General features: G+C 37.8%; 12 non-coding genes across 12 annotated transcripts; all 12 read left to right on the plus strand.

The window, feature by feature from the left end:
• The first annotated feature begins 39 nt into the window (after positions 1-39).
• Positions 40-158, plus strand: LOC141339625 (5S ribosomal RNA). Its single transcript, XR_012356208.1, has one exon. It is a non-coding gene; the product is annotated as a 5S ribosomal RNA (ribosomal RNA).
• An 801-nt stretch (positions 159-959) lies between these two features.
• LOC141339957 (5S ribosomal RNA) lies at positions 960-1,078 on the plus strand. The gene has a single exon (XR_012356523.1). It is a non-coding gene; the product is annotated as a 5S ribosomal RNA (ribosomal RNA).
• A 3,779-nt stretch (positions 1,079-4,857) lies between these two features.
• LOC141339801 (5S ribosomal RNA) lies at positions 4,858-4,976 on the plus strand. Its single transcript, XR_012356372.1, has one exon. It is a non-coding gene; the product is annotated as a 5S ribosomal RNA (ribosomal RNA).
• Positions 4,977-11,458: 6,482 nt separating this feature from the next.
• LOC141339346 (5S ribosomal RNA) lies at positions 11,459-11,577 on the plus strand. Its single transcript, XR_012355946.1, has one exon. It is a non-coding gene; the product is annotated as a 5S ribosomal RNA (ribosomal RNA).
• An 801-nt stretch (positions 11,578-12,378) lies between these two features.
• On the plus strand, positions 12,379-12,497 carry LOC141339626 (5S ribosomal RNA). The gene has a single exon (XR_012356209.1). It is a non-coding gene; the product is annotated as a 5S ribosomal RNA (ribosomal RNA).
• An 84-nt stretch (positions 12,498-12,581) lies between these two features.
• Positions 12,582-12,700, plus strand: LOC141339781 (5S ribosomal RNA). Its single transcript, XR_012356353.1, has one exon. It is a non-coding gene; the product is annotated as a 5S ribosomal RNA (ribosomal RNA).
• Positions 12,701-13,501: 801 nt separating this feature from the next.
• LOC141339627 (5S ribosomal RNA) lies at positions 13,502-13,620 on the plus strand. Its single transcript, XR_012356210.1, has one exon. It is a non-coding gene; the product is annotated as a 5S ribosomal RNA (ribosomal RNA).
• An 84-nt stretch (positions 13,621-13,704) lies between these two features.
• LOC141339629 (5S ribosomal RNA) lies at positions 13,705-13,823 on the plus strand. Its single transcript, XR_012356211.1, has one exon. It is a non-coding gene; the product is annotated as a 5S ribosomal RNA (ribosomal RNA).
• Positions 13,824-14,624: 801 nt separating this feature from the next.
• On the plus strand, positions 14,625-14,743 carry LOC141339835 (5S ribosomal RNA). Its single transcript, XR_012356403.1, has one exon. It is a non-coding gene; the product is annotated as a 5S ribosomal RNA (ribosomal RNA).
• Positions 14,744-14,827: 84 nt separating this feature from the next.
• LOC141339630 (5S ribosomal RNA) lies at positions 14,828-14,946 on the plus strand. The gene has a single exon (XR_012356212.1). It is a non-coding gene; the product is annotated as a 5S ribosomal RNA (ribosomal RNA).
• Positions 14,947-15,697: 751 nt separating this feature from the next.
• Positions 15,698-15,816, plus strand: LOC141339970 (5S ribosomal RNA). The gene has a single exon (XR_012356536.1). It is a non-coding gene; the product is annotated as a 5S ribosomal RNA (ribosomal RNA).
• Positions 15,817-16,617: 801 nt separating this feature from the next.
• On the plus strand, positions 16,618-16,736 carry LOC141339869 (5S ribosomal RNA). The gene has a single exon (XR_012356437.1). It is a non-coding gene; the product is annotated as a 5S ribosomal RNA (ribosomal RNA).
• The last annotated feature ends 6,727 nt before the right edge of the window (positions 16,737-23,463 follow it).

A 23,463-nucleotide genomic window follows, 5' to 3' on the forward strand; every position in this document is an offset into this window, starting at 1 on the left:
GGCTGATCTTTAAATAGCCCACTTTTTGGAGCAGCCCTGGCTTATGGCCATACCGCGCTGAGAGCGCCCGATCTCGTCTGATCTCGGAAGCTAAGCAGCGTCGGGCCTGGTTAGTACTTGGATGGGAGACCGCCTGGGAATACCAGGTGCTGTAAGCTTTTGCCTTTTCTTCACTATTTATATAATATGCTGGCTTTTAGAAAGACGTGTTTTACCGCTCTATTTATTACAATCATTTACATGTATTATAGAGTTTTAAGTGTTTCACATGTTTTTTAGGCCATTTTATTACTCTTAACATTTTAAGTGTATGTGTCTTTAATAAATGGATGGTTGGCCTGTCATGTGACTAGACACATGACAGGAAGCAGGAAGTACAACTGTATAAGAGAGCAGCATGACAAACAAAGGACAGTCACCAAACTGTTGGATTGAGGAGTTGCTAATTTTAGAGCTCACCTTTCCATTCACCACCTGCAAACTTTGGATTACACTTTCTGTGGATTGTATATACACTGGTGGACACTCACATTGGACTTATCAACACACTGGGGTTCTTGGACTGTTTTTAGGGTATGGACAAATGAACTGTATTCTTTTAACAGAGTTTACCTGTTTTTAGGGTATGGACAAATGAACTGTATTCTTTTAACAGAGTTTACCTAGTTTTATCGTGTTGTTTTAAAGTCTTTTATGTGAACCTTGTAAATACACCAAATCTATTTAAACCAATTTTCTTTTATGTCTCATTCTTTTAACCACTAGTCATCTCTCACAGTTAAATCTGACCCCATTTTAGTCTTGTAACTCGGCTGATAAGGCCGATTGTTACACTTTTATGGGAGACCGCCTGGGAATACCAGGTGCTGTAAGCTTTTGCCTTTTCTTCACTATTTATATAATATGCTGGCTTTTACGGAGGCTGATCTTTAAATAGCCCACTTTTTGGAGCAGCCCTCGCTTATGGCCATACCGCGCTGTGAGCGCCCGATCTCGTCTGATCTCGGAAGCTAAGCAGTGTCGGGCCTGGTTAGTACTTGGATGGGAGACCGCCTCGGAATACCAGGTGCTGTAAGCTTTTGCCTTTTCTTCACTATTTATATAATATGCTGGCTTTTACGGAGGCTGATCTTTTTGTTAATAATTGGAATCTTTTCTGGGAGCGCCCTAGGCTTTACCGCGCTGATGGCCTGCACCCCAGCAGAGTCGGAGCAGAACTGCTGTCGGACAACATCTCCAGGACGCTGCGCTCCATTTGACTAGTAAGCAATTCTTCAAATAGTTGCGATGATGGCTTTTGTTATGCACATTTAAACGATAGTACTGGTGCTGTCCAATCTATAAAGACTGTGTCTGTTCCTCGAATAGTGAGGTCAAAACAAAAATTTAATGCAGGATCTAGAAAAAATCTAATCGTGATTAAACCAGAAAAATGCACAATAAATGAACAAAAACAATTTTTAAAGCTTGGGCTCCTAAATATTAGATCACTCGCACCCAAAGCACTTATTGTAAATGAAATAATCACAGATAATAGTTTTGATGTACTCTGCTTGACTGAAACTTGGCTAAAACCAAACGATTATATTGGTCTGAATGAGTCTACTCCACCAAACTACTGTTATAAGCATGAGCCTCGTCAGATCGGTCGTGGCGGTGGTGTTGCAACAATTTATAGTGATATTTTCAATGTTACTCAGAAAACAGGGTACAGGTTTAATTCATTTGAAGTACTCCTACTTAATGTTACTCTGTCAGATATGCAAAATAAATCTCTCCTATCACTTGCTCTGGCTACTGTGTATAGACCTCCAGGGCCGTATACAGACTTCCTAAAAGAATTTGCAGATTTCCTTTCTGACCTATTGGTTAATTTTGATAAAGCATTAATTGTTGGAGATTTTAGCATTCATGTTGATAATACAAATGATGCGTTAGGACTTGCGTTTACTGACCTGTTAAACTCTTTTGGAGTCAAACAAAACGTCACTGGGCCCACTCATCGTTTTAATCATACACTAGATCTAATTATATCGCACGGACTTGATCTTACTGATATAGATATCGTACCTCAAAGCGATGATGTTACCGATCATTTCCTCGTATCGTGCATGCTGCGTATCACTGATGTTAACTATATAGCTCCGCGCTATCGTCTGGGCAGAACTATTGTTCCTGCTACCAAAGATAGATTCGCAAATAACCTGCCTGATTTATCTCAACTGCTCTGTGCACCCATAAATAAACATGAACTAGACAAAATGACTAGTAACATAGGCACTATCTTCTCTAATACATTAGAAGCTGTTGCCCCAATCAAGCTAAAAAAGGTTAGAGAAAAACGTACTGCGCCATGGTACAACAGTAATACCCATTCTCTAAAAAAAGAAACTCGTAATCTTGAGCGTAAATGGAGAAAAACTAACTTAGAAGTTTTTAAAATTGCGTGGAAAAACAGTATGTCCAGCTATAGACGGGCTTTAAAAGCTGCTAGAGCCGAGTATATCCACCAACTCATAGAAAAAAACCAAAACAATCCAAGGTTTTTATTTAGCACAGTGGCTAGATTAACAAATAACCAAACACCTCCTGACCTGAATATTCCTGCACAGTTTAATAGTAATGTCTTTATGAATTTCTTTACTGATAAAATAGACAACATTAGAAATACAATAACAAATATAGTTACTACTGCAACTGATACTTCAATATTAGTCATTACACCGGAAGAAAAACTGCAGTGCTTTACAACTATAGAACAGAAAGAATTAAATAAACTTATCACCACATCTAAACCAACAACATGCCTATTAGATCCTGTACCCACTAAATTACTAAAAGAGTTGTTACCTGTAGCAGAAGTACCGCTTCTTAATATTGTTAACTCATCGTTATCTTTAGGTCATGTCCCAAAACCATTCAAACTAGCAGTTATTAAACCTCTTATTAAGAAACCACAGCTAGACCCTAGTGAACTGGCAAATTACAGACCCATTTCTAATCTTCCATTTATGTCTAAAATTCTAGAAAAAGTTGTGTCTGCTCAATTGTGCTCCTTCTTGCAAAATAATAATATCTTTGAAGAATTTCAGTCAGGTTTCAGGCCCCATCATAGCACAGAAACTGCACTTGTAAAAATCACAAACGACTTGCTACTTGCGGCAGATCAAGGCTGCGTCTCATTGCTAGTTTTACTTGATCTTAGTGCTGCGTTCGACACTATAGATCATGAAATACTCATAGATCGATTACAAAACTATACAGGTATTCAAGGGCAGGCATTAAGATGGTTCAGATCATACCTGTCCGATCGCTATCACTTTGTTCATTTAAATGGGGAGTCATCGCAGCTAACACCAGTAAAGTATGGAGTGCCACAAGGATCTGTCCTAGGTCCTCTACTATTTTCAATTTACATGTTACCCCTTGGTAATATTATTAGGAAATATGGGATTAGTTTCCATTGTTATGCTGATGACACTCAACTATATATTTCAACAAGACCAGATGAAACTTCTAACTTAGCAAAGTTAACAGAGTGTGTTAAAAATGTGAAAGACTGGATGACCAATAATTTTCTACTGTTAAATTCAGATAAGACTGAGATATTACTTATTGGACCAAAAAAGAGTACACAGAATCTCCTAAACTACAACTTGCAATTAGACGGATGTACTGTTGTTTCCTCTACAGTCAAAAATCTGGGTGTTATATTAGACAGCAACCTGTCTTTTGAAAATCATATTTCCTATGTTACTAAAACAGCATTCTTCCATCTTAGAAACATTGCTAAGCTACGGAACATGTTACCTGTTTCTGATGCAGAAAAGTTAGTTCATGCATTCATGACGTCTAGACTGGACTATTGTAATGCACTACTAGGTGGTTGTCCTGCTTCTTCAATAAATAAGCTACAGGTAGTCCAAAATGCAGCTGCTAGAGTCCTTACCAGATCAAGAAAATATGATCATATTACCCCAGTTTTACAGTCTCTACACTGGCTACCTATTAGGTTCCGTATCACTTACAAAATATTACTTCTTACCTTTAAGGCCCTTAATGGTTTAGCTCCTGCATACCTAACTAGTCTCCTACTACGCTACAATCCCTCACGCTCCCTAAGGTCGCAAAACTCTGGACTTTTAGTAGTACCTAGGATAGCAAAGTCCACTAAAGGAGGGAGAGCCTTTTCTCATTTGGGTCCCAAACTCTGGAATAGCCTTCCTGATAACGTTCGGGGTTCAGACACACTCTCTATGTTTAAATCTAGATTAAAGACTCATCTCTTTAGCCAAGCATTCACATAATGTATCTCATAACGTTGTACTTCAGTTACATCTGATCAAATGCACATTAATATTCTTCGGCTTGGGCAAAACACATCATTTTTGTTTGGTTGGAAGTTGGAACAGCAGCTACGCTAATTATTTCTCTATTTGTTTCTCTGTTTCTGCCACGGGATTTCCATCCCGTGGTAACTAGGATTTACACAAGATTCAGTCTGGATTCAGAAGAAGAGATGATGCCGACCCCTCAGAGGACCACAGATGATGCCAGCCTTGAAACAACATACAGCACTACATAATTTTCTTACAACTTTGATCACAGCACATAATCATTGCAATTAGTGTTCATCATCTGTTTGATTACACAGTTACTGATTTTAACATTTATATCATATGTACATCGACTTGACATACAGTATTCACCACTAAATACTAAAATTACTAAATATATTGTAGTAGCCTAAACTTTTGTACAGCGCTTTGCAACGATTCGTATTGTGAAAAGCGCTATACAAATAAACTTGAATTGAATTGAATTGAATTAAATAGCCCACTTTTTGGAGCAGCCCTCGCTTATGGCCATACCGCGCTGAGAGCGCCCGATCTCGTCTGATCTCGGAAGCTAAGCAGCGTCGGGCCTGGTTAGTACTTGGATGGGAGACCTCCTGGGAATACCAAGTGCTGTAAGCTTTTACCTTTTCTTCACTATTTATATAATATGCTGGCTTTTAGAAAGACTTGTTTTACCGCTCTATTTATTACAATCATTTACATGTATTATAGAGTTTTAAGTGTTTTACATGTTTTTTAGGCCATTTTATTACTCTTAACATTTTAAGTGTATGTGTCTTTAATAAATGGATGGTTGGCCTGTCATGTGACTAGACACATGACAGGAAGCAGGAAGTACAACTGTATAAGAGAGCAGCATGACAAACAAAGGACAGTCACCAAACTGTTGGATTGAGGAGTTGCTAATTTTAGAGCTCACCTTTCCATTCACCACCTGCAAACTTTGGATTACACTTTCTGTGGATTGTATATACACTGGTGGACACTCACATTGGACTTATCAACACACTGGGGTTCTTGGACTGTTTTTAGGGTATGGACAAATGAACTGTATTCTTTTAACAGAGTTTACCTGTTTTTAGGGTATGGACAAATGAACTGTATTCTTTTAACAGAGTTTACCTAGTTTTATCGTGTTGTTTTAAAGTCTTTTATGTGAACCTTGTAAATACACCAAATCTATTTAAACCAATTTTCTTTTATGTCTCATTCTTTTAACCACTAGTCATCTCTCACAGTTAAATCTGACCCCATTTTAGTCTTGTAACTCGGCTGATAAGGCCGATTGTTACACTTTTATGGGAGACCGCCTGGGAATACCAGGTGCTGTAAGCTTTTGCCTTTTCTTCACTATTTATATAATATGCTGGCTTTTACGGAGGCTGATCTTTAAATAGCCCACTTTTTGGAGCAGCCCTCGCTTATGGCCATACCACCCTGAGCGCTCCCTAGTGGTGACAGGAAGTGGTACAGTGAGAGAAGCAAGGAGGAAGAAGGAGTGTGTTTGTTTGAGTGGAGTAAAGGATTCAATTCTTTTCACATTGTTTGGAAAAACTGCTCCAAAGGAGTGTTTGCGTGTTGGGGGGTCATTTAATCCTCAAACAGTGTCGTGCTGTTTGGGGATAAATACCTCACACAGCGAGGAAAGAGAAATGGCTGGACAACAGGAGACGGGAAGAGGTCGAAACATGCAGGACAAGAGAGATGGAGAGCGCAGCTATGGAAAGGAACTGACGGTGCTGGTGGAGATGGAGGGGGAGGACAGAATCACAATGATGGAACTATTAAAGAGTGTGAAGGAAGAATGCGGAGGAGTGATCGGTTGCAGGTATAAATCTCCAAAAGAGTATGAGTTAACAATGGAAGATATGAAGGCAAAAGGAAAAATTCTGGATGGTTTGAAGATAAAAAACAGTCGTGTAATGGTGAAGGAAGTGGATTGCATGGAGGTGGTTGTTTCTTTCTTAGGACTGCCTATGTATATTCAAGATGAAGAAATATTGAGCAAACTAAAGGATTGGGGAGTAACAGAAGCGTCTAAAATCAAGAGGAGAATGTGGCCGGGAACCGACATCGCGGATGGGACAAGGTTTTTAAAAGTTAAGTTCAATAATGTTGTTAAATCGTTGCCCTATTCAACGAAATTTGAGACGCTCGGAGGGACAGAACACTTTAGGGTGATACATGACCGACAAGTGAAGGTTTGCCGTTTGTGTATACAACCGGGACATGTTGTGAGGGACTGCCCGAGCTTTAGGTGTTTTAGATGCGATAAACAAGGACACTATGCAAGAGAGTGCAAAGAGGTGAATTGTGAAGTGTGTGGAATGCGGCCAGGACTGTGCGTGTGTGAAACGCCGGCTATGATGGAAGAAAGGAACGGCGAGGGGATAATGGAAGATCTGTACGAGGAGCTGGAGAGTGAAGAAAATGAAGAGGAAGAGGTAATTGTTGAAGGAGAGATGAGTCAAAGCACTTGGGGAGAGAAAGAGAGAGCGACAAACAGGGGAGATACTAAGAGTGAGAGCAGCCCAGAGGAGGCGGGCGCGGGGCAACAGATGAGACAGAGAAAGAAGAAAAAAAGAACAGCAGGTAAAGAGATGGATCAGAGAGGTCTGGAGTGTGAAGATGGAAACGGGAAGACGGAAAAAAATGACAATGAAGAAGGTGGTAATGCTAAAAGTCAAGGAGAAAAACATCTGGAGAGAAGAGGAATGAAGAAAGACGAAGGGGGAGGAAAGGAGAAAGAAATGATAGAAAATCCTGTGAAAAACGGAGAGGAAGACATGGATACATGTGAGGGGAAAGGTATATTGAAAAAAAGAAAGAAGGAAAGACTGGAGGAGCAAAAGGCAGAAAGTAAGAGTTTGATTTAATTGGAATGAGTATAAATCCCTTAAAAACTGTGATAATCATTATGTGGGGTATTTTGCACATTGCGTGTCTGAACAGTAACGGGCTAAGAGACCTAAAAAAGTTTGAGAGGGTGAAGAGACTGTTAAAAGCTGATGTGCTATGCCTACAAGAGACGCATTGGACAGGGGATATAATGGACAATATAAAAAAGAGTTGGGAGGGGGAAATTTATGTGAGTCATGGAAATGTAAAAGCATGTGGAGTGGCGATTTTGATAAAAAGAGACAGAGTGCAAAATGTGAAACAAATTTATAAAGATGGAAATGGGAGAATGCTAGGACTTGAATTTAAGTTTTGTAATGAAATGTTTAGGCTTATAAACATTTATGCACCGAATATAGAGATTGACAGAAAAGAAGTCTTTAAGGAAATGAAGACACAATGGAAAGAGAAGTGTATAGTAGTTGGGGATTTCAACGTGTGGTGCACGAGACTGGATGCTTCCAGTAGTGCTAATTTTAAATCTGATGGGTCAAGAAAGTTCTTAACAGAGTGGATGCAGAATGAAGACATAGTAGATGTGTGGAGGGAAGAGAATCCATATAAAAGAGAATTTTCGAGAAGACAAATGGTGATGGGTAATTTGAAACAGAGTCGTATAGATTTATGTTTGGCAAAAAGAGAAATGTTAAAATATGTTAAAAATGTGAAATATAAGTTTGTCAGTTTAAGTGATCATGCTGTGATGACAGTCAAGATGGGTGTAAGTGAAGAGGAGAGGGGAGGGGGTTTGTGGTGTCTGAATGCAAATCTGTTAAATGAAGAGGCATATAAAGAAAATATTGTAAAATGTATAAATTATGAAATGCAGAATTCTCTATTTGAGGAAAATGTATGTGAATGGTGGGAGGGAATGAAAGAGAAAATTAAAAAAAGAAGTATTAGGTATTCAAAACAAAGAGATTTTATGAGCAGAAGCTTTGGAAAATGCATTAAAAGGGGAAGCGGAAAAAATAGAAAATAATCCTGAGTACAGTGAAGAGTGCTTTTGGAGGTTAAAAACAGAATTAGAGGAGTATGAAAAGGAAAAAAGCAAGGGAGCTATAATAAGAAGTAGAGCTCAGTATGCTTTAGAGGGAGAAAGAAGTACAAAATTCTTCCTAAATTTAGAAAATAAAAAGCAGAGGAGAAAACACATTGTAGAGTTAGAAAATAGAAAAGGCGATAAAATAAATGATTTTGTTGGGATAATAGGAGAAGTGGAGAATTTTTATAGGGAATTATTCAAGAAAGAGGGTGTAAAACAAGAATGTGTGGATGAAGTCTTGAGTACTGTGAACGTGAAGCTAGACGAGGATGAGAAGAATATGTGCGAAAGAGATATAGGTATTGAAGAAATAAAAGATGCAATAAATCAGACAAAAAAGAATAAAAGTCCGGGCTCGGATGGTTTGACACATGAGTTCTATAAGGCCTTCATAGGGACCCTAGCACCAATACTGCTAAGGTTGTATAAAGGTATGGAGGAGAGAGGGGAAATGCCGAGATCCATGGGCTTAGGAATAATAACTATCTTATATAAAAATAAAGGAAATCCATTGAAGTTGGAAAATTATAGGCCTTTGAGTCTGCTTAATTCGGATTATAAAATTTTAACAAAAGTAATAGCCAATAGAATTAAACAGGTTGTAGGGAGTATTGTGTCGCCTAGCCAAGCATACAGTATAATGGGGAGAGACATTATGGATATCATATGTACAATAAGAGACGTTGTAGAAAACATGGGAAAGGATGGGGAAGGGGGGTTGGTTTTATCTGTGGATTTGAATAAAGCTTTTGATAGAGTGGAGCACAGTTTTATTGAGCAGACAATGGCGAGATATGGGTTTGGAGACAGAATAAGAAAATGGATCAAATTAATATATGACAATGCCCGGAGCTGTGTTAAAATTAATGGGGCATTAACTGACCCCTTTCCATTAGAAAGGTCAGTCAGACAAGGGTGCCCATTATCTGCTTTGTTATATTCAATAACAGCGGAGCCGCTGGCATCTTTGATAAAAAGTGATAAAGAAATAAGAGGTATTCAAATTCCTTATGGAGGAGTAAGTGTAATCCACCAATATGCTGATGACACAACTTTTACTGTCAAGGATGTAGAGAGTGTTAAGAGAATAAAAATGCAGATAGAAAAATATGGAAAAGCTTCAGGTGCAAAGATAAATGTTGACAAGTCAGAAATAATAAGTATAGGAGGGGTGGAGATAAAAGGGTCAGATGTTCCATTTAAAATAACGAAAGAGTATTTAAGGATATTAGGAGTGAATATTGGAGTAAATGCGAAAGAGGCTAGAGATGCCACATGGACTGGAGTTTTAAATAAAATAAAACAAGTACTTAATTTCTGGAGGCAAAGAGAATTGAGATTAAGAGGAAAGGTAGTTGTGGCTAATTCGTTAATACTCACTAAATGCAATTATGTGATGGGAGCAATTGACATGCCAGACTGGGTTTTGAACGGAATAAAAGAGGCTGTGAATAATTTTGTGTGGGGAGGTAAAGGAATTAAAATATCAACAAAAACACTGATAGCAGACTATAAGGAGGGAGGTCTGAGGTTGATAGACTTAGAGGTTAAGAGGAAAGCAATAAGAGTTAAAACAATAAAAAAATATTTATGTGACAAAGTACAGTATGGGTGGAAGGGATATATGAAATTTTTTTTAAATAAAGGTGGAGGATGTGGTGAGGAAGGACTGTTTATGGCTTTTAAAAAACCTATGACTGAGAAAATGCCAATGTTTTATCAAGAAGTATTTAGTGCTTGGGCTGAGTTTTTGGTTAATGTTAATTATGAATGTGACAATATAAATCAAGTACTTGACCAGCCATTATTTCTGAATCCAAAAATTAAAAGGGGAGGGAAAATGCTTTATAATAAGTTGTTTATGAGGGCGGGAGTTAGGAAAGTGAAAGACATGGCATATGAATATGTTAAAGGTTTTTTGCCAAATAGAGCTATATATGATTGTGTAGTAGGATGGGATGATGAAATTGAGAAATCTAAAGTGGATTGTGAATGTGAAAACATTAAAACAAGCCTACCAGAAGGGTGGGTGCAAAGGATTGAGAAAGAGACTGTAAAAATAGGAGATTGGGGATTTCCTGAAATGTATGTTATTGATAAAAAGGGAAAAAAGTTTTTGTGTCAGTTAAATGTGAAAACATGTTATAAGATGATGGTGAAAAAGGAAATCAAAATGCCTGCCTCTGAGGTGGTTTGGCCAAGGGTATTCCCTGGAATAAATGTAAAGACAATTTGGAGGAATTTAAATGTGAAATAAAATGGACTGGATTGTGAAAACCTGGACTTTAAATTAAGGCATAATAGAATATATACAAAGGTGGTGATTCATCAAATGAACAAAAATGTAAAACGAGAATGTGATGTATGTGGGACAGAGCCAGAAACATTAATGCACATTTTTTTTGAATGCAAAGAGTTGGAAGCATTTCATACAGAACTAAAAGTGTTGGTGAAAAAAGGAACGGGGAAAGATGTGATAGGGGATGAATGGAGAAAGCTGTTTTTGTTTGGGATAAACATGAATAAAAAGGATAGGAAAGTGAATTTATGGAACTTTGTATTAAGTAATGCAAGATATGCGATATGGGTAAGGAGGAATATGGCGTATTATGATAAGAAAAAAGTGGATGTAAGGGCAATGTTCAAGACGATTTTAAGGAAAAATGTGTATTTGATGTGGAAATGTTTGCCTAAAGAGGAATTTGAAAAGGCTTTTGTGGAAGGCAATGAGCTGGTTTGTATAGAAGAGGGAAAAGGGTTATGTATAAAATTTTGATAAATATGATTTACGATGAGTCTTGCATCAAAATGTCATTGTTTTGATTTGGGTTTGTGGTTTGTATTTATGTTGTGTTTTTGAAGTGATATACACATGTCATAAGTTTGAAGATGTAAAGATGTGAAATTGAATTATTTTTGTCATGTAAATATTTAATTTGTACTTTTTGATAATAAAAAAAAAAAAAAAAAAAAAGAGAGCGCCCGATCTCGTCTGATCTCGGAAGCTAAGCAGCGTCGGGCCTGGTTAGTACTTGGATGGGAGACCGCCTGGGAATACCAGGTGCTGTAAGCTCTTGCCTTTTCTTCACTATTTATATAATATGCTGGCTTTTACGGAGGCTGATCTTTAAATAGCCCACTTTTTGGCGCAGCCCTTGCTTATGGCCATACCGCGCTGAGAGCGCCCGATCTCGTCTGATCTCGGAAGCTAAGCAGCGTCGGGCCTGGTTAGTACTTGGATGGGAGACCGCCTGGGAATACACGGTGCTGTAAGCTTTTGCCTTTTCTTCACTATTTATATAATATGCTGGCTTTTAGAAAGACTTGTTTTACCGCTCTATTTATTACAATCATTTACATGTATTATAGAGTTTTAAGTGTTTTACATGTTTTTTAGGCCATTTTATTACTCTTAACATTTTAAGTGTATGTGTCTTTAATAAATGGATGGTTGGCCTGTCATGTGACTAGACACATGACAGGAAGCAGGAAGTACAACTGTATAAGAGAGCAGCATGACAAACAAAGGACAGTCACCAAACTGTTGGATTGAGGAGTTGCTAATTTTAGAGCTCACCTTTCCATTCACCACCTGCAAACTTTGGATTACACTTTCTGTGGATTGTATATACACTGGTGGACACTCACATTGGACTTATCAACACACTGGGGTTCTTGGACTGTTTTTAGGGTATGGACAAATGAACTGTATTCTTTTAACAGAGTTTACCTGTTTTTAGGGTATGGACAAATGAACTGTATTCTTTTAACAGAGTTTACCTAGTTTTATCGTGTTGTTTTAAAGTCTTTTATGTCAACCTTGTAAATACACCAAATCTATTTAAACCAATTTTCTTTTATGTCTCATTCTTTTAACCACTAGTCATCTCTCACAGTTAAATCTGACCCCATTTTAGTCTTGTAACTCGGCTGATAAGGCCGATTGTTACACTTTTATGGGAGACCGCCTGGGAATACCAGGTGCTGTAAGATTTTGCCTTTTCTTCACTATTTATATAATATGCTGGCTTTTACGGAGGCTGATCTTTAAATAGCCCACTTTTTGGAGCAGCCCTCGCTTATGGCCATACCGCGCTGAGAGCGCCCGATCTCGTCTGATCTCGGAAGCTAAGCAGCGTCGGGCCTGGTTAGTACTTGGATGGGAGACCGCCTGGGAATACCAGGTGCTGTAAGCTTTTGCCTTTTCTTCACTATTTATATAATATGCTGGCTTTTACGGAGGCTGATCTTTAAATAGCCCACTTTTTGGAGCAGCCCTCGCTTATGGCCATACCGCGCTGAGAGCGCCCGATCTCGTCTGATCTCGGAAGCTAAGCAGCGTCGGGCCTAGTTAGTACTTGGATGGGAGACCTCCTGGGAATACCAGGTGCTGTAAGCTTTTGCCTTTTCTTCACTATTTATATAATATGCTGGCTTTTAGAAAGACTTGTTTTACCGCTCTATTTATTACAATCATTTACATGTATTATAGAGTTTTAAGTGTTTTACATGTTTTTTAGGCCATTTTATTACTCTTAACATTTTAAGTGTATGTGTCTTTAATAAATGGATGGTTGGCCTGTCATGTGACTAGACACATGACAGGAAGCAGGAAGTACAACTGTATAAGAGAGCAGCATGACAAACAAAGGACAGTCACCAAACTGTTGGATTGAGGAGTTGCTAATTTTAGAGCTCACCTTTCCATTCACCACCTGCAAACTTTGGATTACACTTTCTGTGGATTGTATATACACTGGTGGACACTCACATTGGACTTATCAACACACTGGGGTTCTTGGACTGTTTTTAGGGTATGGACAAATGAACTGTATTCTTTTAACAGAGTTTACCTGTTTTTAGGGTATGGACAAATGAACTGTATTCTTTTAACAGAGTTTACCTAGTTTTATCGTGTTGTTTTAAAGTCTTTTATGTGAACCTTGTAAATACACCAAATCTATTTAAACCAATTTTCTTTTATGTCTCATTCTTTTAACCACTAGTCATCTCTCACAGTTAAATCTGACCCCATTTTAGTCTTGTAACTCGGCTGATAAGGCCGATTATTACACTTTTATGGGAGACCGCCTGGGAATACCAGGTGCTGTAAGCTTTTGCCTTTTCTTCACTATTTATATAATATGCTGGCTTTTACGGAGGCTGATCTTTAAATAGCCCACTTTTTGGAGCAGCCCTAGCTTATGGCCATACCGCGCTGAGAGCGCCCGATCTCGTCTGATCTCGGAAGCTAAGCAGCGTCGGGCCTGGTTAGTACTTGGATGGGAGACCGCCTGGGAATACCAGGTGCTGTAAGCTTTTGCCTTTTCTTCACTATTTATATAATATGCTGGCTTATACGGAGGCTGATCTTTAAATAGCCCACTTTCTGGAGCAGCCCTGGCTTATGGCCATACCGCGCTGAGAGCGCCCGATCTCGTCTGATCTCGGAAGCTAAGCAGCGTCGGGCCTGGTTAGTACTTGGATGGGAGACCGCCTGGGAATACCAGGTGCTGTAAGCTTTTGCCTTTTCTTCACTATTTATATAATATGCTGGCTTTTAGAAAGACGTGTTTTACCGCTCTATTTATTACAATCATTTACATGTATTATAGAGTTTTAAGTGTTTTACATGTTTTTTAGGCCATTTTATTACTCTTAACATTTTAAGTGTATGTGTCTTTAATAAATGGATGGTTGGCCTGTCATGTGACTAGACACATGACAGGAAGCAGGAAGTACAACTGTATAAGAGAGCAGCATGACAAACAAAGGACAGTCACCAAACTGTTGGATTGAGGAGTTGCTAATTTTAGAGCTCACCTTTCCATTCACCACCTGCAAACTTTGGATTACACTTTCTGTGGATTGTATATACACTGGTGGACACTCACATTGGACTTATCAACACACTGGGGTTCTTGGACTGTTTTTAGGGTATGGACAAATTAACTGTATTCTTTTAACAGAGTTTACCTGTTTTTAGGGTATGGACAAATGAACTGTATTCTTTTAACAGAGTTTACCTAGTTTTATCGTGTTGTTTTAAAGTCTTTTATGTGAACCTTGTAAATACACCAAATCTATTTAAACCAATTTTCTTTTATGTCTCATTCTTTTAACCACTAGTCATCTCTCACAGTTAAATCTGACCCCATTTTAGTCTTGTAACTCGGCTGATAAGGCCGATTGTTACACTTTTATGGGAGACCGCCTGGGAATACCAGGTGCTGTAAGCTTTTGCCTTTTCTTCACTATTTATATAATATGCTGGCTTTTACGGAGGCTGATCTTTAAATAGCCCACTTTTTGGAGCAGCCCTCGCTTATGGCCATACCGCGCTGAGAGTGCCCGATCTCGTCTGATCTCGGAAGCTAAGCAGTGTCGGGCCTGGTTAGTACTTGGATGGGAGACCGCCTGGGAATACCAGGTGCTGTAAGCTTTTGCCTTTTCTTCACTATTTATATAATATGCTGGCTTTTACGGAGGCTGATCTTTAAATAGCCCACTTTTTGGAGCAGCCCTCGCTTATGGCCATACCGCGCTGAGAGCGCCCGATCTCGTCTGATCTCGGAAGCTAAGCAGCGTCGGGCCTGGTTAGTACTTGGATGGGAGACCGCCTGGGAATACCAGGTGCTGTAAGCTTTTGCCTTTTCTTCACTATTTATATAATATGCTGGCTTTTAGAAAGACGTGTTTTACCGCTCTATTTATTACAATCATTTACATGTATTATAGAGTTTTAAGTGTTTTACATGTTTTTTAGGCCATTTTATTACTCTTAACATTTTAAGTGTATGTGTCTTTAATAAATGGATGGTTGGCCTGTCATGTGACTAGACACATGACAGGAAGCAGGAAGTACAACTGTATAAGAGAGCAGCATGACAAACAAAGGACAGTCACCAAACTGTTGGATTGAGGAGTTGCTAATTTTAGAGCTCACCTTTCCATTCACCACCTGCAAACTTTGGATTACACTTTCTGTGGATTGTATATACACTGGTGGACACTCACATTGGACTTATCAACACACTGGGGTTCTTGGACTGTTTTTAGGGTATGGACAAATGAACTGTATTCTTTTAACAGAGTTTACCTAGTTTTATCGTGTTGTTTTTAAGTCTTTTATGTGAACCTTGTAAATACACCAAATCTATTTAAACCAATTTTCTTTTATGTCTCATTCTTTTAACCACTAGTCATCTCTCACAGTTAAATCTGACCCCATTTTAGTCTTGTAACTCGGCTGATAAGGCCGATTGTTACACTTTTATGGGAGACCGCCTGGGAATACCAGGTGCTGTAAGCTTTTGCCTTTTCTTCACTATTTATATAATATGCTGGCTTTTACGGAGGCTGATCTTTAAATAGCCCACTTTTTGGAGCAGCCCTCGCTTATGGCCATACCGCGCTGAGAGCGCCCGATCTCGTCTGATCTCGGAAGCTAAGCAGCGTCGGGCCTGGTTAGTACTTGGATGGGAGACAGCCTGGGAATACCAGGTGCTGTAAGCTTTTGCCTTTTCTTCACTATTTATATAATATGCTGGCTTTTAGAAAGACGTGTTTTACCGCTCTATTTATTACAATTATTTACATGTATTATAGAGTTTTAAGTGTTTTACATGTTTTTTAGGCCATTTTATTACTCTAAACATTTTAAGTGTATGAGTCTTTAATAAATGGATGGTTGGCCTGTCATGTGACTAGACACATGACAGGAAGCAGGAAGTACAACTGTATAAGAGAGCAGCATGACAAACAAAGGACAGTCACCAAACTGTTGGATTGAGGAGTTGCTAATTTTAGAGCTCACCTTTCCATTCACCACCTGCAAACTTTGGATTACACTTTCTGTGGATTGTATATACACTGGTGGACACTCACATTGGACTTATCAACACACTGGGGTTCTTGGACTTTTTTTAGGGTATGGACAAATGAACTGTATTCTTTTAACAGAGTTTACCTGTTTTTAGGGTATGGAGAAATGAACTGTATTCTTTTAACAGAGTTTACCTAGTTTTATCGTGTTGTTTTAAAGTCTTTTATGTGAACCTTGTAAATACACCAAATCTATTTAAACCAATTTTCTTTTATGTCTCATTCTTTTAACCACTAGTCATCTCTCACAGTTAAATCTGACCCCATTTTAGTCTTGTAACTCGGCTGATAAGGCCGATTGTTACACTTTTATGGGAGACCGCCTGGGAATACCAGGTGCTGTAAGCTTTTGCCTTTTCTTCACTATTTATATAATAGGCTGGCTTTTACGGAGGCTGATCTTTAAATAGCCCACTTTTTGGAGCAGCCCTCGCTTATGGCCATACTGCGCTGAGAGTGCCCGATCTCGTCTGATCTCGGAAGCTAAGCAGCGTCGGGCCTGGTTAGTACTTGGATGGGAGACCGCCTGGGAATACCAGGTGCTGTAAGCTTTTGCCTTTTCTTCACTATTTATATAATATGCTGGCTTTTACGGAGGCTGATCTTTAAATAGCCCACTTTTTGGAGCAGCCCTCGCTTATGGCCATACCGCCACCTGAGGGCGCTAGTGAGTCACTGGTGTGCAGGAAGTGTTTGGCTGTTTTTTATATTTGTTTTGTTTGTTTGTTTGTTTTCGGCGATTTTTGGAATACGTCTTTGTTTTTTCAGTGTTTGTTTGAGTATTTTTGTCTCTCCTCCCAGCAGCCTGTGCTGTTTTGGGGGGGGGGGATTTTTCTTTTTTTCTTTTTTTGTTGTTTTTGTTAAAACGGACAGCTCAAAGATAACTGACACAAGAATGGCGGACGGCACATGGCGTGGGGATGATAATGGACTGGCTCAACGACAACGAGATGGGAAAGAAAAGCAAAAGGAAGCAAAGAAGGAGAGTGGAAACAGAGTATATCTAAAAGAAGCAACTGTGACTGTGGACGTGGGACATGTAAACGATGCAAGGGCTGTGGATATTATCAAGGCAGTGGTGGAGCGGATCGGCGACGGAAGGATTTTGGCAGTAAGACCCAAACAAATGAAGGAATATGAAATAACACTTGAACACGAGGATGACACAGAACTTTTAATTGATGGTTTGATGATAAATGGCAAGAACTGTGAGGTAAAAAGGCTGCAAAACAGAGATTACATTGTCTCCTTTATGCATCTGCCTGTCTACATTGTTGACGAGGAAATTTTAAATAAACTAGAAGGTTGGGGAGTTCTCCCAATTTCAAAAATTAAAAGAAGGGTTTATCCGGGCACCAGCATTGAGGACGGGACGAGGTTCGTGAGAACACGGTTCCCAAAAGAAGTTGCATCCCTCCCGTATAGCACAAAATTTGAAACGGCAGAAAGTCCGCAGTATTTCCGGGTGATGCATAGCCATCAGGTGAAGATCTGTCGGCTGTGCATGTGCCAGGATCATGAGATTAAACACTGTCCTGATTTCAAGTGCTTTAAATGTGAGGGGAGGGGGCACTTCGTGAGAGAGTGTAATGCAGTGACGTGCCCGGATTGCAATTTGGTTTTAAATAAATGTGTGTGTGGAATAGGGAGTGAGGAGGAGGAGGAGGAGGATGAGCAGTGAGTAGACAGGCAGATGCATGAACGAGACAATGAGCAACGAGAGGAAAACACAACGGCAATAAGAGATGTGGAAGAAGCAGCAAATAAAGACACTGAATATCATGACAAGGATGATAATGAGCAGGAACTGCAATCACAGGAGGATGGGGAAGCGTGGAAACAGACGGACTTGACTGAAAATTTGCAAGTTGATTTGGACATAATGGAAAATATTGATCAAACTGGCGATGAACTTAGTGGTGCACAAAAGGATGTTGAGGTATTGACACAAAAGGGTTTGACTGAATGTTTGAAAAATGCCATGGACAAAGTCGAACCTAAAGACCAAAGGAGTAAAGAGCAAGCTGCAGTAAAGGAAAACAAAGAGGGAAAAGAAAAGGAGGAGAAGCAAATTAAACTAACTAAAAGAAGAAGATCAATAAAGGTAATGCCAAATTTAGAGGTTATCAGGAAAAAGAAAGTGCTTAAAGAAGTCTCGTTTGAAAGTATGAATAAATATGAACTGTTAAAGGACGTGGAGGAGATGGACTGAGATGATGGACTCTATGTATATTTTTATATGTTTTATGCTTTTGAGAGTTGTTACCTTTTATGTTAGAGGACTTTTAGACATAGGGTAATTTGAAAATGTGGAAAGTTGGGAAGAGGAGTCGCAGTCTTAATAAGGGAAAACAGTGGAGTATTGTGTAGGAAAGTACATAATGACAAAGATGGGAAATGTATAGCATTCGAAATGGAGTTTGAAGAGAAAAAAGTAGTGATGGTTAATGTTCATGCACCGACGGAAGAGAATGAAAAGAAACAGTATTTCAATGTGTTAAGAGACTTATTAAAGAAACATAGAGAGGTTATTATGATGGGCGATTTTAATACGGTCTTCAGTAAATTAGAAATGGGTGAGGGAATGGTTTTTAAAACAGATAAAGGAAGAAAGGAACTGGAACTATTAATGCGAGAAAATAATATAATTGATGTATTGAGAGAGAGAAATGGAAAAAAGAAAGAATATTCAAGGAGGCAATTAGTGGGGAATTTTATGTGTAAAACAAGAATTGATTTTATTTTATGTACAAGGAACATTGAAGGTTTTATTGGTAGCATTAAATATGAAGAATCAAGTTTAAGTGATCATAAACCTATCTTTATACAAGTAGACTGGAGTTCTGTGAAAAGAGGGCCGGGGGTATGGGTTTTAAACACAGAGATTTTGAAGAATGAAGGCTATGTGCTAAGCATTAAAGAAATTATTGAAAAAGAAAAGGAGAATGATATGTATAATGAAGATAAAAGAATATGGTGGGAAAATGTTAAATATTTAATTTAAAAATTCACAATAAAGTACTGCAAGTTAATACAGAGATGTAAGAGAAATAACGAGAGAAAAATTAGGGAGAAATTGGAAAAGGAATTAAATGAGAATGGGGGAGATATACAAAAAATTAAAGAATTACAGAGATTATTGAAAGAAATGGAGGAGGAAAAATATGAAGGTGCGAGGTTAAGAAGCAAGGCTAAATATACTGTGGACGGTGAGAAATGTACAAAATTTTTCTTCGATCTAGAGAAAAGAAGAGGTAAAGCTGAAATGATTAAAGAAATAAGAGGAAAAAATGGTACAGTGGTGGAAACAAATGAGGAAATATTAACAGAAATAAAAGCATACTATGAGAACCTGTTTAGGGCAGAGGGGGTAGGGGAAGAAGATAAACTGGAGTTACTGAAACAAATAAAAGCAAAAGTAGAAGAAGTGGATAAAAAAGAGTGTGATGAAGAGATAAGAGAAGAGGAGATAAAAAGAGCAATAAGTGAATTAAACAAAAAGAAAAGTCCAGGTATAGATGGTTTGGGGAGTGAGTTTTATATAGTTTTTAAAGATTTTTTAACTAGCATTTTAAAGGAAGTTTATGAAGATGTTTTTAAGAAAGGTGAATTAAATCAGAGAATGGGAATGGGACTAATGAAGTTGATATACAAAAGAAAAGGAGAGAGAACGGATTTAAAGAACTACAGACCGATTACAATGTTGAATACGGATTTAAAGATCTTATCTAAAATTTTAGCCAACAGACTAAAGGAAGTCATGCCGAGCATAATTACAACTAACCAAGTGTACGGAGTGAAAGGTAGGGATATAGCAGATACATCTTTTAGTGTAAAAGACATGATAAGATACATACAAGAAAAGAACAAAGATGGGTTTATTATCAGTCTAGATTTTGAGAAAGCTTTTGACAGGGTGGACTATGGTTTTTTATTTGACATTTTAAAAAGTTTTGGTTTTGGAGAGAATTTTATGAAATGGATTAGGATTTTATACAAGGATGCAGTAACAAAAATTAAATGTAATGGATTTTTAACACAGTGTTTTAAAATTACCAGATCAATTAGACAAGGATGTCCGTTGTCAGCTCTTTTATATTCTTTAGTTGCGGAACCTTTGGGACTGATGGTGAAACGTGAAATGGGAATAAGTGGGATAGGAGCTGAGGGAGAAAAAAGTAAAATTTTTCAATATGCGGATGACACAACATTATTTCTAAAAGATCTGGAGAGTGTGAAAATAGCAATGCAAACCGTACAATAATTTTGCAGGGGATCAGGAGCTAAAATAAATGAGGACAAAACGGTGTATATGAGATTTGGAAGGGCAGGGGTTTTAACAGAGCACTTTACTTTTAAGGAAACTACAGAAATAAAGATTTTAGGTGTTTTAATGGGGAGGGATGAAAAGAAAACAGAAGAAACTATGTGGCAGGAAGTTTTAGGAGGGATTGAAAGACGTTTGACTTTTTGGAAATTGAGAACATTAACTTTAAAAGGGAAAGTTTTAGTTCTTAATGTTTTAATGATTTCAAAACTGTGGTATATTTTATATGTGTCATCAATGCCGTTGTGGGCGGAAAAAAGGCTGAAAAAATGTTTTTTAGATTTTTTATGGGATGGCAAGCCTCCAAGAATAGCATACAACACTTTAATAGGAGCTGTGGGAAAGGGAGGACTGGGGTTAATGGAAGTGGAACAAAGAAAAAACAGTTTGAGAGTTGAAATAATTAAAAAGTACATGGATGAAGACAACAAAGCGGAATGGAAGAGAACAATCGGGTATTTTTTTAAGTAAGTGCAGTAATTTTAACTTGGGGGATAATGTTTTATGGATGAAAACAAACAAGTGGATGACGGAAGGGCTGCCCGATTTTTACAAAGAACTATTGGGGGCATGGAGCAAATTTTTAACTAATGTGCATTTTAAGCCACAAGGAAGAGAGAACATTTTAAATCAGCCTTTATTCTTAAATAACTGCATTTTAAATCAAGGGAAGGAGATATTTAAAAAAAACATGGTGGAATGTGGGAATCACAAAGGTCAGAGATGTTTTATATGAATTCAGGGAGGGATTTTTACCAGTTCAATACATCGTGGATGTGATGGAGGAGGCAAAAGAAGAATACAGTAAACAAGAAATAACAAACAAATATGAAACCATTAAAAATGCAATACCCAAAGAGTGGATTAAGAAAATAGAGAGTATGGAAGGAGAGCAAACAGGGGAAAATATCTTTGTGAAACTGGGGGAAAAAAATTATGATTTTAAAGAGTGTACTGTGAAAATGTTTTATTGTGTTTTTAGAGATGGTGTGAGGGGGAGGTGTGTCGAAACAAAGTTAGAATGTTTGGAATATTTTATAAGGCATAAAGTGGTTTTTACTGAGTCGGTTTTATACAAGGTGGGAATGGAACAAAATGCATTGTGTAAAGTGTGTCATGACAAAGAAGAGGGGATTTTACATTTGTTTTTATATTGTAAGGAATTGGAGGATTTTTTACGAAAATGTAAATGTTTAATTAAAGACGTGAGCGAAGGTTGGGATGAAAATGTAATGGAATGGGAAAGAGTGGTGATGTTGGGGTGGGAAAAGAAGTGCAAAAACAAAAAGTTTATAAATCTGTGGATAATGTCGATGAAAAGTGCAATATGGGAAAGAAGAACTGTGGCTAAAAAAGAAAAAATTGTGTTAGATGTTTGGAATGTGTTTAAAAGGAAAACTGAAGTGTACATGGAAAGACTGTATGTGCATTTTAAGTACGAAAATAATTTAGATGCTTTTTATCAAGTTTTTACTCCACACGTTTGTTGTGTATTAAAAGATTTGATGTGGAAACTACCAGAACTTGAAATACATCTCTGAAATTCTGAATGTATATATAGAGAATGTGATGTGAAAAATGTGTTGTTTATGGAAACTTTTAATTTTATTGTATTTTAATGTTTGAAATTTCCTAATAAAAAAAAGCGCGCCCGAAAAAAGAAAAGAAAAAAAAGAGCGCCCGCTCTCGTCTGATCTCGGAAGCTAAGCATGGTCGGGCCTAGTTAGTACTTGGATGGGAGACCGCCTGGGTGCTGTAAGCTTTTGCCTTTTCTTCACTTTTTAATATAACATGCTGGCTTTTACGGAGGCTGATCTAAATGGATGGTTGGCCTGTCATGTGACTAGACACATGACAGGAAGCAGGAAATACAACTGTATAAGAGAGCAGCATGACAAATAAAGGACAGTCACCAAACTGTTGGATTGAGGAGTTGCTAATTTTAGAGCTCACCTTTCCATTCACCACCTGCAAACTTTGAATTACACTTTCTGTGGATTGTATATACACTGGTGGACACTCACATTGGACTTATCACCACACTGGGATTCTTGGACTGTTTTTAGGGTATGGACAACTGAACTGTATTCTTTTAACAGACTGAGTTTACCTAGTTATAGCGGGGGTTTTTTTTAAGTATTTTATGTGAACCTTGAAAAAAACCAAATCTATCTAACGCAATCTTCTTTTATGTCTCATTCTTTTAACCACTAGTCATCTCTCACAGTTAAATCTGACCCCATTTTAGTCTTGTAACTTGGCTGATTACAGGGTTGGGGCCATTCATGAATTGAATTGAGAATGAATGATAAATTCCAATTCACTTCCTGGAATGGAATAGTACATTAAATATTGTAAATCACATAAACGACAAACATATAAAAGAAATACAAAGTACTCTATGTTTAGTACGTTAAGCATGATCATTTCACATGCCAAATTTCAGGAAATTATGATAATTCGATGATTTGATATGATTCGATTTATAATGCTTCAGAAGATTGGTATCAAATCCAAACACATCCTTTGCTTTTGAACTTTTCAATTTAGAGATTATGTTTTCTACTTCATTTTCTGTAATTATTTGAATATTAAACTTTGAATTTTGATTTGAGGCATCCATATGGAGGTCGGTGTTGCCAATATTTTGCTGATAGTCACAAGAATTAGAAAACAGTTGTGCAATTTCATCAATGGTACTTTGGAAATAATCATTTAATTTAGTTGCTAGGCTGAAAGGTACCAACTCATTGTCAAATTTGAGTTCAAGGTCTTTATCAGCATTATGCTTACTTTTACCAAGGAGTTTGTTAATATTTTCCCAAATTAGCTTACAATTTCCTTTGGCACCATTAATTACAGTGATAAAAAATTTGCTTTTGCCATTCTCAAAGCTTGTGTGACTTTATTCCTTGCAGATACAAAATTTAATCGATCAATTGTTAATCCAG

This window comes from Garra rufa, chromosome 7 (assembly GCF_049309525.1).
Source record: "Garra rufa chromosome 7, GarRuf1.0, whole genome shotgun sequence".
NCBI lineage: Eukaryota > Metazoa > Chordata > Actinopteri > Cypriniformes > Cyprinidae > Garra > Garra rufa.